At 37.9% G+C, this 13536-nt stretch overlaps 1 protein-coding gene across 3 annotated transcripts in view; it reads left to right on the top strand.

The window, feature by feature from the left end:
* Window positions 1-4353: 4353 nt before the first annotated feature.
* TMEM196 (transmembrane protein 196) overlaps window positions 4354-13536 on the top strand; it is a 100502-nt gene continuing 91319 nt past the window's right edge. For 2 of the 3 annotated variants that reach the window (XM_074537038.1, XM_074537044.1), the window contains exon 1: window positions 4354-4502. The gene's annotated coding sequence lies outside the window, so the exon portion shown is untranslated. The remainder of the gene's footprint in view (window positions 4503-13536) is intronic. The other variant, XM_074537049.1, reaches the window with a different exon arrangement.

Raw genomic sequence — 13536 nt, 5'->3', positions numbered from 1 at the left:
TAATTAAAGCCTCACTTAATAAGAAGTAATGATCTAACAGATCTTGAAAGGAATTTTCAACAGTTGCCATTGTTGATTCACTGACCACAGTGACAAAAGGTCTGTGTTTAGAAAATGTGCCACAGTCCGAAATGAAAATAAGAAATCCAGAGCCTCAAAAGAGCCCTAAACTCCACCAAACAAAAAGCAGTCTTATTAAGAAAAAAAACCCTAACAATCCTGAACCTCAAGTTACTTTTTAGTTTGAAGGTTTCTAGTTTTGTTTCCGAAAATGTAAAGTGAACTCAGAATAGCTTTTCAAACTTTACCATGCAGTAAAAGGCCTAAAGATTTCACCTAAATGAAAGTAGAAAGTCTTACAATCACCAATCTTCAAGAGACAGGTCATTTACTTAAACATCAAATGTCAGGAGACTTCATCTTAAAATCACAAAAGTGCAGAAAGGCACGTTCCCTGCAAATCAAACCTATAGAGTTCTGGCACATTCGGGTTCAATTGTCTTTATTTTTAGCACAAATCCATTTCAAGAAATAGCTTTAAGAGTATTGGAATAAAAATCACACATCAAAAGGATAAGATTGGTGTGGAGGCCCATGGCAAACCTGGAAACTTTTCTTGCCATCAGGGATGTGGAACAAAGGCCCAGCTGTGCTGTTGGGGGTTAGCACTGCAGCTCCTCATGTGGGGCAAGGTGGGAGCAGCAGGGTGTCTCAACAGCATCCAGAGCTTTAGATACTGCTGAAGAAGTATTATATATTTTTAGAAAACTTTAAAATTGTTGAAGGACTTTTCAAATACTGTAACTGCCTGAGACTGCAATTTCTCCAAAAGTGAGTTGAAGGTAGGCAGTAATCACGTAATTAATAACCTTGAGCATGACTGGGAGAATGTCAATGAACCTTGGGTTTGAAGGGAGACACTAAACCAGAAAAGAGCAGGAAATAATATTAATGCTCAATCCCGTATTAAGTTCTCCACAGACATTAGATTTCTCTAAATCAAATTGTGTAGAAAATGACTACTGTATTACTTCAGTTACAGTAGCCATTCTGGTTTGACAAGTGCATAAAACACAATAAAAGGCTATAGTCATTTGTAAATTCCAACCTAGTCCCTTGTATGAAATTTATAGTTCTGAACACTGTGAGGATATAAAATAAATCTTTACAGAAGAAAAATCTATTCTCCCTTGAGAGAAAAGTGGACCTATTAACTGACATTCAATATTTCTGAAAAAAAATCTCTACTTTTTCATTTTCTTATAGAATTCAGCAGATTCCTTTGTACTGCAGCTTCCAAATTTCCATAGTAGAGAGCAACACGCAACAACAGGAGTTTATGCTTCCATTGCTCATTGTCATGTGTTACAACTTGTCTATGATTTGCATTAATTAAAATGCCAGAGCTTTGCCACAGTGTAAGCAAGCACTATGGTCTGGACTCAAAGAAAACCTCACCAAACACCAAAGCAAAAGCTCTTATTGGCTTGCCTGATTAGATCTTTTTATATCTGTGCCATAGACGCAACCTGGTCTGTACATCTTGGTACATAAGGATATTTAGGTAAATTGGAATTTAGGCAAGGTAATTTTGATTTTTTTTATACCTTAGAAGAAGTATATTCTTTCAATTATTTTTATTTTTAAAGCAGGGTTTACTGATACCTGCCAGTCATTTTCCTGTGAAGACTACATTGTGGAGAATCATAGCTAGTTAACCCACAAGCCAATGAGTTCCTACACATGAAAGAAGCTATCCAGCTGACTTAATGGTGCTACAGCCACAAAATGAAGACAACAGTAATCAATTGGATATTTTGCACATTTCCCTTCTTTGAATGCTGCTGTGTATGCTGCTGAGGTCACTTTGCTCCAGATGAATAAACGTGGGTATGTTTAATACCTCTAGTTTGATAACAACATATGTTGTTCCAATTAGAATTTACCAGGTTTTACTGTCTGTTTAGACTCCTTGATAAGTTTCTTACCAGAAGTATTCAAGATACTGGAGCCTCTTGTAACAGTTATATATGAGACAAATTAGGCAGAATTTGGAAGACACAGCGCCCATACATTCACTTGTATGTGGCAGAGGTAGGAGTTTATGTGGAGCATAAATCTTTTGCAAATACCCGCTTTTCTTCAGGAAATGTTTAGACCACTTCTCTGTACTGATGCCTTAAGTTTTAGCTTCACATTTTCCAGATTCTGTACTGCATTAGTATATAACTCTGAACTGCATGTAATGTGCTGGCAAGTTCTCTTCACAGTTTAGTCGGACAAAAAATTCTTTTCCAGCCCGTGAACCAAGGACATCATTGCAGCTTCAGGCCCAAAAAGTATAAAAGCAGCAAATTGAGGAGAGCAATCCGGGAGGCTGGGACTTCATAACCTGAAGCTGTAATTGGACAATTAACCCCAATATGTAAATGGGCCAAAACTTATAAAAATGTGAAAACTTGTGACCCATCATCCTCCTTGGGTGTAGCCATGGCCTGGCTCTTGTACTGCCCAGGGTGTGTCCTTTGAAGGCCTTTTTAATAAATATCTACTTTATTCCTTTAACACTGTTCTAGGTAGCTTCATAAGGCATCAGGAGCATCGATCAGAAAAATATAACCACTGTTTCTTCACTTGTTTTATTAGTTAATGTGAAAAGGTCTTGCAGGGTTTTAAAGCCATCCACCATAAAGGACTGGTTATATGTAGTAAAAGAAAAAGAAACACGTGGAACTTTGTGCTATAGTTTGAAAAATACCTTTTTGTGTACATTATCTGCTGACTCCAAGGTGTCTAGATACACTTGTGTTCAAAACACTTCATAAAGCTTATGAAGTGGTTATTTTACTGTTGATTGCCAATAATTTCTGTTTTTTCATAGCTTTGCTCTGGCAGTATGAGGATGCCCATTACAGCATTACACCAAGTCTTGGATGAAATGGTGAGAGATCTTAACAGGTCAGAAGGCAGATGGAGTGCTGGGTCTGTTGTTTCTAGCCGTAAGATTACTTTCTTCCCCTTGGACATTATTTTCAGGACACTGGTGAAAAGAATTAATTCTAGAGATTATTTGTGTCAGAGTCTGCTGAAGCCCCCTAATGGATCTAGAAATCTTAATGTTTTAAAAAACACCCATCCCCATCCTAATTAAGCTAGAAAACGTAGTAGCTCTCCATACTACAAAAGACTTTGGAGTTCTGTGGAAAAAGAATGAAATAAAAATTCAAAAATAAAATAGGTAATTGGCAGCAGCAAAACCCCAAATCAAACTGCCAACCAAGTCTTTGAAAGTTAGGATCTGAGGCAGATATATACTGCCCAGAATTTTTACTGCATAGTATGGCTCACAGGCTTTATTTTCTTCATGTTTGTAACACAATACTGTCCCTGGAATTCCAAAACTGTCAAATCTAAAACCAGGGATTGCTTTGAAGCAGTGAGTGCAGAGTGACAGTACCCTGTTGGAACTAGTGGATCTTTATCCTTCGCACTGACTTTAGGAGCTTGTCATCATTTCATCCAGAGATTTGTATTGAAATCCACCAATATTCCCAGCTCTCATAAGGGCAAATGAAAATCTTAAAAACCGGAGAGAGCACAGCATTTTCTGTGTGAATGGTGGGCATCTCCTCTCCCTCCTTTCCCAGCAGATCTGCTCTCTCGGGCAGGAGGGGCTCTGGCCAGGGGGATTTGCTCGCCCTGCTGAGCAGCACTCTCTGCCAGCCACAGATGACTCATCATGTGCCCTGAAGGAGCCCCAGCCTGACAGCTCCGTGCAGATGTCCCAGCCGCTGAACATTAGTGTTCTGCACTCTTTGCAGCCCTCAAACTTAACACCCAAACTAAAAAAGCACTCATGATCATGCTTTTCATCTACTGCATACATACTGAATTTTCTTAATTATGGATGAATGCATAAAAAGTGACCCTTCTAGTCTCCTGAGGGCATTATTACAGCAAAAGCTACTATCTAAGCCTAGAAATCTATTTCTATTTTAAATATATATTATTTCTCTGACCCCTCCCACACTGCTTTCCAGATGAAATCAAAAAACCTCTTAACCGGTTTTACCTGATTTCCCTGAAAATAAAGGGTCAGATTTGATGCAACCTAGAGAAGGAATTTGAAGGTAGTTCCAATTCTGAGTAAGAAGATTTAAATCATTGCAGACAAGGTAGATTATTGCTCATATCCTTTTATGAACAGGCAGAGCTGAAAAGACATTTCTATACAGAAAATCCACGTAATAAACTGTTCTTTTTGACAACACACACTGCTTCAGTTGCTTGGATTACTGGCTTGTGTGACCTCAGCCACACACACACACACACACACACACAGAGACACACGACAGAGCCCAAAATAGAACCAGAAGATGAGTCATGATGTTCAGGAAGGATTTCAAAACAAATGGACCTATTTACTTGTGCATCTGTCTCCCGAAGCTGGTACTGTTTTACAATGGTATTATTGATTTGTTCTCATTATCTGCATCTGAGAGGTTAGTTTGTTCTTGTTTTTGATTGGGGGGGAATTTGCATTAGGTAATTAAAATAGCAGTTTAGCTCTTCAGAGGAAGCATTTCAGGAATAAATATGACACACACATTCTGGATGATCTAAAACAGTAGCATCATAACTAAGATATCCTCAGCATTGTAGGAACTGTGCTTCTTGCTTGCCAAATGCCAGGCAATTGCACAGCAGTTTATTTCAGCATTAGGAAATATATTAGATAAAATGCTTTTTTTGTCATTGTATGAAGGATGCTCCATGCTTTCACAGATCCACAAGGCTTCTGTGTGGTACACATGCTAACAATGTGTTATTCATTATTATATCTACTTAATGTTGTAATTGCTGTAAGACTAGAAGGAAATATCCAGTCACAAAGTGACACTATAAATGTTTGCATGAAGGTGTTTTTCAGGTAGAGAGAGATCTGTTTTAACAAAAGTCCCAGTGCCTTCCAAAAGATAAAAAACAATAAAGTCAGCCAAATTCTCAACTCTTTCTTTTGACTTAGCACTATTTTACTTTGACTAACAATGATCTTGTTTATCTTTAAAATAGAATTCTTATTCTGAAATGATTCTTGCATTTGACTGCCAAACTCATAATGTTTCATCAAGCCTAATTATTTCCTTAATATGATGCTACTTTAATACAAAAACAAGATGATTCTTTAATTTTTTATTACTATTATTATTATTATTTTTTAATAAGTTCACTCCTAAACCATTAAGCCAACTGCTCTTGGCATGATAAAACATGCATTAACTTCAGTGGAATCTGGATCAGACCGTAAAAGCAAAAGAAAATTACTACATAAATCTCAGGAACTTGTTAGCTACCTTCCAGTGTAGCTAACTTAAATGGCAAAATCTCTGCAAGAATATTATAGATCTAATTACTTGTTATGGATTTATGTTAACATTGTCCCATATGAAAGACTCATCATTTATATGATTGAAAATGAGAGGAAAACAAACCTCTAGTGGACAAAGTAGTAAGAGCTAACATTTACAGCTGAAATTATTATGTTTATCACATCTGAGACTTTCTGGAAATCAGTAGGTTTCAGGAAATGAAAATAGAGCACAAATGATTGCTTTGCTTCAGTAATGAAAGAAATAATGAAGGAAGGCTTATACCAGTACTGCTTGTACCATGGACTTAAGGTCACCAGGAATTACCTGTTTGCTTCACAGAGGCTTGAGCGAAGGCTCAAAATTTCATGATAAATCCTTCATTCAACAGATATTAATAAGAAGAATTTACCTCTGAAATATGTCAATGTCACAAAAGACACTGGCTGATTTGACATGCAATTTAATGTACAGCCAGCAGGCAGCAGAGGTGACTTCAGAAGGACTGTGATTCACTGAAATTAAACTGAGTTTTAATAATCACCTCTTACAGCTTTTGCTTATGGAATTTTGCCTTTGGATTAATGGCTGTTTAGTTTACTAAGAAGATATTTATATTTCTTAATGATGCTGACCAATAGCTGAGTTGATACAGACCTTGTTTGTAAAAGACTTCATTCTGACTCCCTTAGGGTATTTCAGACTCCAGACAGGCAACAAAAAAGCCCAAATAAACAGTCTGAATACTGATGCAAATACACATTATTGAATATTGTATCCAAGCATACATATAACGCTGATTACAATAAAATATTACCCCCCCCCTTTTGCTAATATATTCAAACAGCAATTGTGTCCTTTATTAAAAATCACTTGTTTCCACTCTCAAACTAAGGACTCCTGAATTTTTTAATCCAAATATCACCGGTATAAAATGATGATCAGTAAAAAACATCATAAACTCCTCATTTATATTGGTAGATGTAGTCATAAAAATCCTCATCATTTTTGACTCTTTTCAGGCCAGGTAGTGTTTTGATTTTACCAGTGAAGTCATAGATGAGCTTGCAGAATGCAGTGATCATTCTAAAAATAGGACTTTGGAAAGACAGCTTTGGTTCACTCAGCACACTGTGCCTGTTACTAAGCAAACTTATTAACAGGTACAGTTTTGAACCCTTCCCTTGCTCCTTTTGTCTCTAGAAATTTATGCTGCTTATTTTTACAGGTATAGAGTTATAAAATTTCTATTGCATTTCATTGATTTTTTTTTTAATAGCAGACTAGTTGACTTCACAGTGTTTTCAAGAATATTTTACTAACTTATCTATAGACGAAATGCTTGCCTTTCCTTTTACTTTGAGCAAATTTCCATGGAAACCGAACCCATTGTGTCCTCCTGCTGGCTGCACTTCTTGTCTACCTGAGATAGCACTTTGATTAAATGTGTTTTCATAGTTAACTAGTTAAAGCCATTATGAGTCTTCTCAAAAGTCTTTGCTAGTCTTTTAAAAAATGTTTTAATACTTTGAATTAAATTTAATATATGTGTAAGCAGAACAAGAAATAGTATTTTCTGACCTAGGTCAACGCTACTACAGCTCAACTATTTCAGTGGAGTTACAGAACTTGAGAAATATGTGATGAACCGAGGTTTATCATCAGCTCTTGATACAATCAGCTATGGTGTTAGCTCCCTACTTCACTGATTGTGCCTTTTTTGGTGCCAGCTGCTCCCACAACATGTTTTCCCAATCCTCATTCCCAAAGCCATTGCTCTCTAACTTGCAGACATCACAAAAAAACACCAAAACCAAAACAACTTTACACAGCAATTCCTCCAAACCATAACAGGTTGTAGCATTTTCTAAGAAATGTTCAATTTTAGAATGTACTGGTGCTGCTATGAAAGGAGCAACAGGTTCTGATGATGGCAGAAAGCATTTCATTATATCTACACAGTCTAGAAAGGACAAAAATTATTTGGGAATTGTATTTATGTTGTGGGATGGATAGACTTGTGATAAATAGATGTTACAACACCCCAATAACTAAATTTAATGCTGATAACTTTTTTATTTTCTTTTTAATGGAGCCAACCCCCTACTCCAGAAAGTTAAATTGATTATAATCCTAAATAGTAGATTTTTAAAGTCTGCAACAGGGACCTCTACACAATAAATTTATTCTATTTCTTCCTAGTCCAACTCTTCACAGGCACAATTTTAATTGTAGATTTCCCTGAAGAATTGGGGCAGGGTGGCAGAGTGTCTGTGTGTGAGTGTTCTTGTGTGAGGATTGTGGAAGTAACAACTTTCCTTATGCATAAGGAATGACAATTAGAAGCTACACAGTTTTAGCATGTAGGCAATAATAAACTGATTTTCAAAACCTTAGAGTTTTCCACCGTAGTCGTTGCCCTAGGTCTTAAAACTGTAGTATGAATTAGTCTCTTCCAGTTTGGATATTGGTCAGTGAAGCTGGTCATGGAATCATAGAATGTGTGGGTTGGAAGGAACCTTCCAGGTCATCAGTACCAACCTGCCTGATATGGGATCTTTAGCCAGAGAGAATGAGTTTCAAGAGGAAAGAAAACTCTGTATTAGAGGTCCTGGGGAGAAACTGGTATCTGTGCTATAGTGTGAGCTCACCCCACAACCCCCATTTTCACTCTCCAGGGCAGGAACAGTGCCAGCATGAAGCCTGGATCCCTTACCACTACAGAACCAGCCTGGTGCTACAAATCTGCTGTTGGATTTGTCATGGAGAGGGCACATGATGCCATTTTACTGATCTGTCTTTCCATGCTACTCATTAATAGCACCTGTATGACTTCCAGACAGTCTGGTTCTGTACAGAAATGGTATAGATTTCCCATATCCTACATGCTACAGGAAACCCTCAGTTATATGAATGGGAAATCCTGATCTTACAGGTCTCTGTCACTCATTGGAGATGACTGGCATAAGGAGAGGATTAAACAGAAGTCAAGAATGAAATCACTGGAGTCCACACAAACCTGAGAGTTCTGGTACTGACACAGAATAGAGAGGGATAGAACCTCAAGAAGCAGTAAATAATTTGTCAGGCTTCCTCAGAAAAGGAGCTGTTTAGCTCATCCCTGGGTGAAGTCCAGGTATGCATTAACATGCACCGAGTGGATAATCTGGGTCCCAGAATGTCAGTGTGCATCATTATGCACAGCTTGGATAAGCACACCCTCTATAATGTGCAGCCAATGTTCTGGCAGAGAATGAAAATCACAAAAGAATAAAAATTTTGTATAGAAAGAATGCAGAGCAAGGGTATAATAATTTAGCATTATTTTATTACAAAATAGCATTTATTGCTTTTGGTTAAAAGAAAACTCAAATGAGAACCTCTGGGCTGCTAAAATATTTGCAGTCCTGGTTAGTAAGGACAAAAGTGAATAAAAAGACATAAAGGGCAAGACAAAAATTCCTTGGTATGGTTTAATGTCCTGGAAGCATGAAACTAGTGTTATGCTTCTTTGGAAACAGAACCAAACTAATAAACAAAACAAAAAAAAAGGAAAAACACAGCCCCCAAAACCCAACACTTGCAAACAGTAGTGAGTCACAATAGGCTGCCCCAGGGTCTCGAAGGGCTGTTACTCCAAAGAAACAATGCTGTCAGAAACTTGTGAGTTATTCCTCAAATCTGAAATGCCATAGAATCTGCCACTTTACTTGAGAGTCACTGCCAACACCTGGCAGAGACACCAGATCTGAGTTGAAATGAGTGGACTTGGAAGTAATCTGAAGCTTTGTCAGGGGAGGATTAGGTTAGACATTAAGAGAAGGTTCTTTACCCAGTGTGGTTGGGCACTGGAATGGTTTCCCCAGGGAGGTGGTCACAGCACCAAGCCTGACAGAGTTTAAGTGTTTGTGCAATGCTCTCAGACACATGGTGTGACTCTTGGAATGTCCTGTGCAGGGCTAAGAGTTGGACTTGATGATCCTCGTGGGTTCCTTCCAGCTCAGGGAATTCTATGATTCTATGACTTTCCATCTCCTGGTAAGGTTGGAAATAACAGCAGAACAGATCTCTTTTGTGAACTCTGCATGCCTAATGCCTGATCCCTTGAAAATTGACTGAATACCATAGATAATTTTGGTAAGAACTTAGTAACTTGGTAACTTCGGTAAGAATATATCAGGAATTTTGGGGTTTGAATCTTAATACTGTATCTTCTAAAGAAATGCATGGCATCAGGGTGCCAAATGGTAAGAACAACTCTTGTACCAAATGTGATATAGCACTCGTCCTTATGGATAGTCTGGTACAATATGAAGCAGTTTTTTAAAACCCTGATATAATAAATGACCATTAATCAGTCCTCTTTGGACTGCATGTCCCACTGTGTTTAATTAACCATTAACCTTCAAAGTGCTTAAGTCACTTTTATAAATATATAACAGTAACGAATTATTTGAGGGTACTTTAAAAAACTGGATGTGGATGATGGTTAGGGAGACTCTAGACTTTGTGTTTGGTCAGTGTTTGGTCTTTCAACTGGAAAAGTGTCATTAAGAAGGGCCAAGGTGGTTTCAAAGAGAAATACCTTTCCTAGGGGGTCATACTAGTCACAGCATCCCATTACATCCCTTAAGTCCTGTAATTCTTCATGATTTTTGTTCACCAGTAATCTGAACCACAGGAAGGATCCAATCTACTTCCTACTCTCACATGTGCAGCACAATATCTTCACCTTAAAGTTGGAATAATCTACTTTTCATACTTATGTATTATGCCTTTTTTTCCCTTGAAATTTCAGGTACCTCAGCACCCAGCAGAGGCCAGGTTTTCTTTTGTGCCTATTTTTCAACATTTCTGCTTCTCCTGCAGAATTTGATAAATGAGGAATTGTAAAATTGCTTATAAGAATATGATTACACAGAATTAAATTGTCAGGCCCATTAATTATTCTGATGAAACACACAAGGCCAAACAAAGGAATTTCTGTGCCCCCTACAACGAATTGTGGAGAGCCAATCTGTGGGCATTTTCACTTTTATTCTCTATCAAATGCCTCTTAAAATGTAATCACAATCACTGTAGCAGGGCTGGAGTTTGGCCCCTGCATTGGTACCCTGGTATTTGCAAGGGTCTCTGACTTGGCCCAGTGAGCCCACCAGCCACCCTGCTGTGCCTGTGGAGCCTTGTGCACTGCAGGCATTGCTCCGCCTCCTCTCAGCCTGCCTTCATTTGCATTTCATTATGCAAACATGCAAATCACCCGTTTTTACCATTATGAACAATTATTTTACAAGGGAAGATAAAGAAATATTTTGTCTTGTATTCACACATAATTATTCTGAATGGTTAAAAAAGAATGGGGGAGAGGAGGAATCTGAAATCTAATTCTAATAAAAATACTTATCACACAAATAAGGAGCATGCTATCAGCTACATTTTCTTCTGAAGGCACTGACTCACTTAGCATTGTTTAATGGCAAATCTTACATCGTGGGTAACCACTACAAATAAAACATCAATGAAAAAGAGCATGTAAGATTGCAACAACAATAAGGTAACGATACATAAGAATACAATAATAATTGACAAAGACTGACATTTTCAGGTGTCCTGGGAAGGCAGAAGATTTATTGCTTTTAGATGAGAAAATGACCAACTCATGTAGCAGCCAAATTAAGAATCTGATGGGCACTTTATCATTACTGTTGCTACTTACCAAAATCCACCCCAATAAGGGGCATGGGGAAGGAGAAACATGAAATATCAAAATGTTAGGGACCCTGATGCTCATTTTTGTCTCCATAACAAAAAAGATGAATTTTCCTTTGAGGCACAAAGCCCTCTTTGTCTGAACTTTGAAACTACTGCAAATACTACCCCAGAACTTAAAGAGAAGATCCAGGATGAGAATGAAAACAAAACAAACAGCCCAGAAATACTACATATGGTAAAATCCCCCACACTCCTGAGCCCAATATTAAAGGTTTCTTAAAATCCTGTTAAGAAATTTTGTTTAGCACTGAAGTCAGTCTAACAGCTCACTATATAATTCTGGGGAGAAACAACTATTTGGGGACTGTCTTTCCATCAAGAGTATGTAAATTAGGTATATTTAGCTATCTAAAATATACAATTTCTCCTCCTTATCACCTAAAAAGTTGAAATATTTGATTCTACTATTAACTCCTTACTTGCTGGGCTCCAGTTCTATAAAGAAGTTAAACTAGTTCATCCGTGCAACTTCATATAAAGGAGACTGTAGAAAAAGCCATATTCAAGTTTTGTGCTGAACTTCGACAGGATGACATTTCTCATTGCAGTTCTGATTATTTCTGTTCCAATTATTTCTGTTCTCTAATTCACTAAATCCCAAACTTTTGTGTCAACAGACCATGCTAAATTCAAAATTGCCTGTGGAAAAGCACATACATTTACCTAATTTATGAGACTTAGAAATACAGCTGAAATTACCGGACCCATTTGTTTGATTGGCCAAAGGGAGGTTTCCCAGCTCCTCAGAGCCTGTGCCCACCTCAGAAAAACTTGGGACAAGAGGTAAAAGAGAGAAGGGTGATAAGTTCTTTCATTTGGAATAAATATAAGAAGTGCCTTTGAAACAGCAGAAATACTGACTCTGGAAGCAGAAAGGAAACCAAAGCAGGAGGAAGCAGAAAGGAAACCAAAGCAGGAGGAAGTCCAGGCTCACACGTTAGCTTAGAACTCCCTCGCACCATGGGGCTCACATCTTTATGTTGTTATATAACAGCAAGAAGTACAACCATACCTGGATTTCACCAAGAGAAACCTCAGCTCATTTTTAAGCTTCTGAAATAGCTTGGACAAATACTTTACAGGAAATGTGGCTCTCAATTCTACAACAGAACTTGAATGAAATGTTTATGAATGTTGTTTGCAAATCTTTTAATCAGTGATCCATAAAGTAGAATAACCTAACTTCTTCCAAGCATAAAAATGGTGGTTACCTTCACTAAGAGCCTTTCTGTCCATCTCACCATTTTATAAGGCTCTCTGACATGCCATTACTTGCTGTAGTTTCAGAGGCTCATTGAAAGCTCTGCATAGGGCTCTCCTGAGACTCTGGCACTGCTAATGCCAGGTAATATGTGTCTCTCTAACTTTGTCCATCTTCCTCTGGGAGAAATCTTCCACTTCACTACTTCAGGAAATGCCTGGGGACTTTTTCAGTCCTTCTGACAGTAACTGGAATCAAAATAAGAACTCTTACCAGCAAGGCTTTAGGAAGAAGTTTTTGTTTGAGCATTGCTGGATGCACTCTGATGGCTGACATGAGCCCTTCACTAGGATGCAGGGAGAAGTGATTAACACTCACCAGCAGATAAATCCCTCAAGGATTACACACATCTTCTCGTCATTAACAATGACATGAACACAGTTTTATTGTAAGATGAATCAAAGATTATGCAAGAAGGCTTTTTCCATATCCCATTTCCCCATTTGTCTGGAGCTGTCTCCTCTTACTCAATACTTGCTGACACATACCAAAAACTACAAGTCTGGGAACTCACCCCATTCACTGCTGACAATAGCATTTGTGCTAGTTTCAGTGAAGATTTTTCTTCCAGGTAATGAGGGTATACAAAGATCAATACTAAACAGTGTATCCAAATCCTGTCACCATTTCTGTGATGTTACCTAGGACCAGGTTGGACGTTGGCAGCGAAGTTGTAGCTTTGCTACCAGTTCTGAACTACCATTCAGAACCAATGAGTTTCAAGGGTCCAAAACTCCCCATGAGTTTTTAGGGTCACAGACATCAGGGCCCTTTATACCAAGCAGGGACCTGTGCAATGAAGTCAATTTGCAGGGTGGCAGAACGACCTGATGTTAAGATTCCTGATGAGTGTAGTAGAAGTACTTCCCTCCATTAAATTTCAGTAATGGGGAAATTCAAAAATTATGAAAGAGAAACATGTTTTAACTCCTCCTATTTACTATCTTGCAAACCAATATTCCCATTCATTTTACCTGCATTCACTTCTGTGATTCATATCCATTAAGAATGAATATAAAGCACCATATGTTTTCTTTCCCTCCTATGTCATTTATAGTTTGTTGCTTTCCATTTTAAAGTATATATTATTAAACAGATCAGATGATGAATTTTTGATGAATTCTTGAAACAGGA

The sequence above is a fragment of the Zonotrichia albicollis genome, chromosome 1 (genome assembly GCF_047830755.1).
Source record: "Zonotrichia albicollis isolate bZonAlb1 chromosome 1, bZonAlb1.hap1, whole genome shotgun sequence".
Lineage (NCBI taxonomy): Eukaryota > Metazoa > Chordata > Aves > Passeriformes > Passerellidae > Zonotrichia > Zonotrichia albicollis.
Note: the sequence above shows the minus strand (reverse complement) of the source record. Positions and strands in the feature narration are given on the sequence as shown.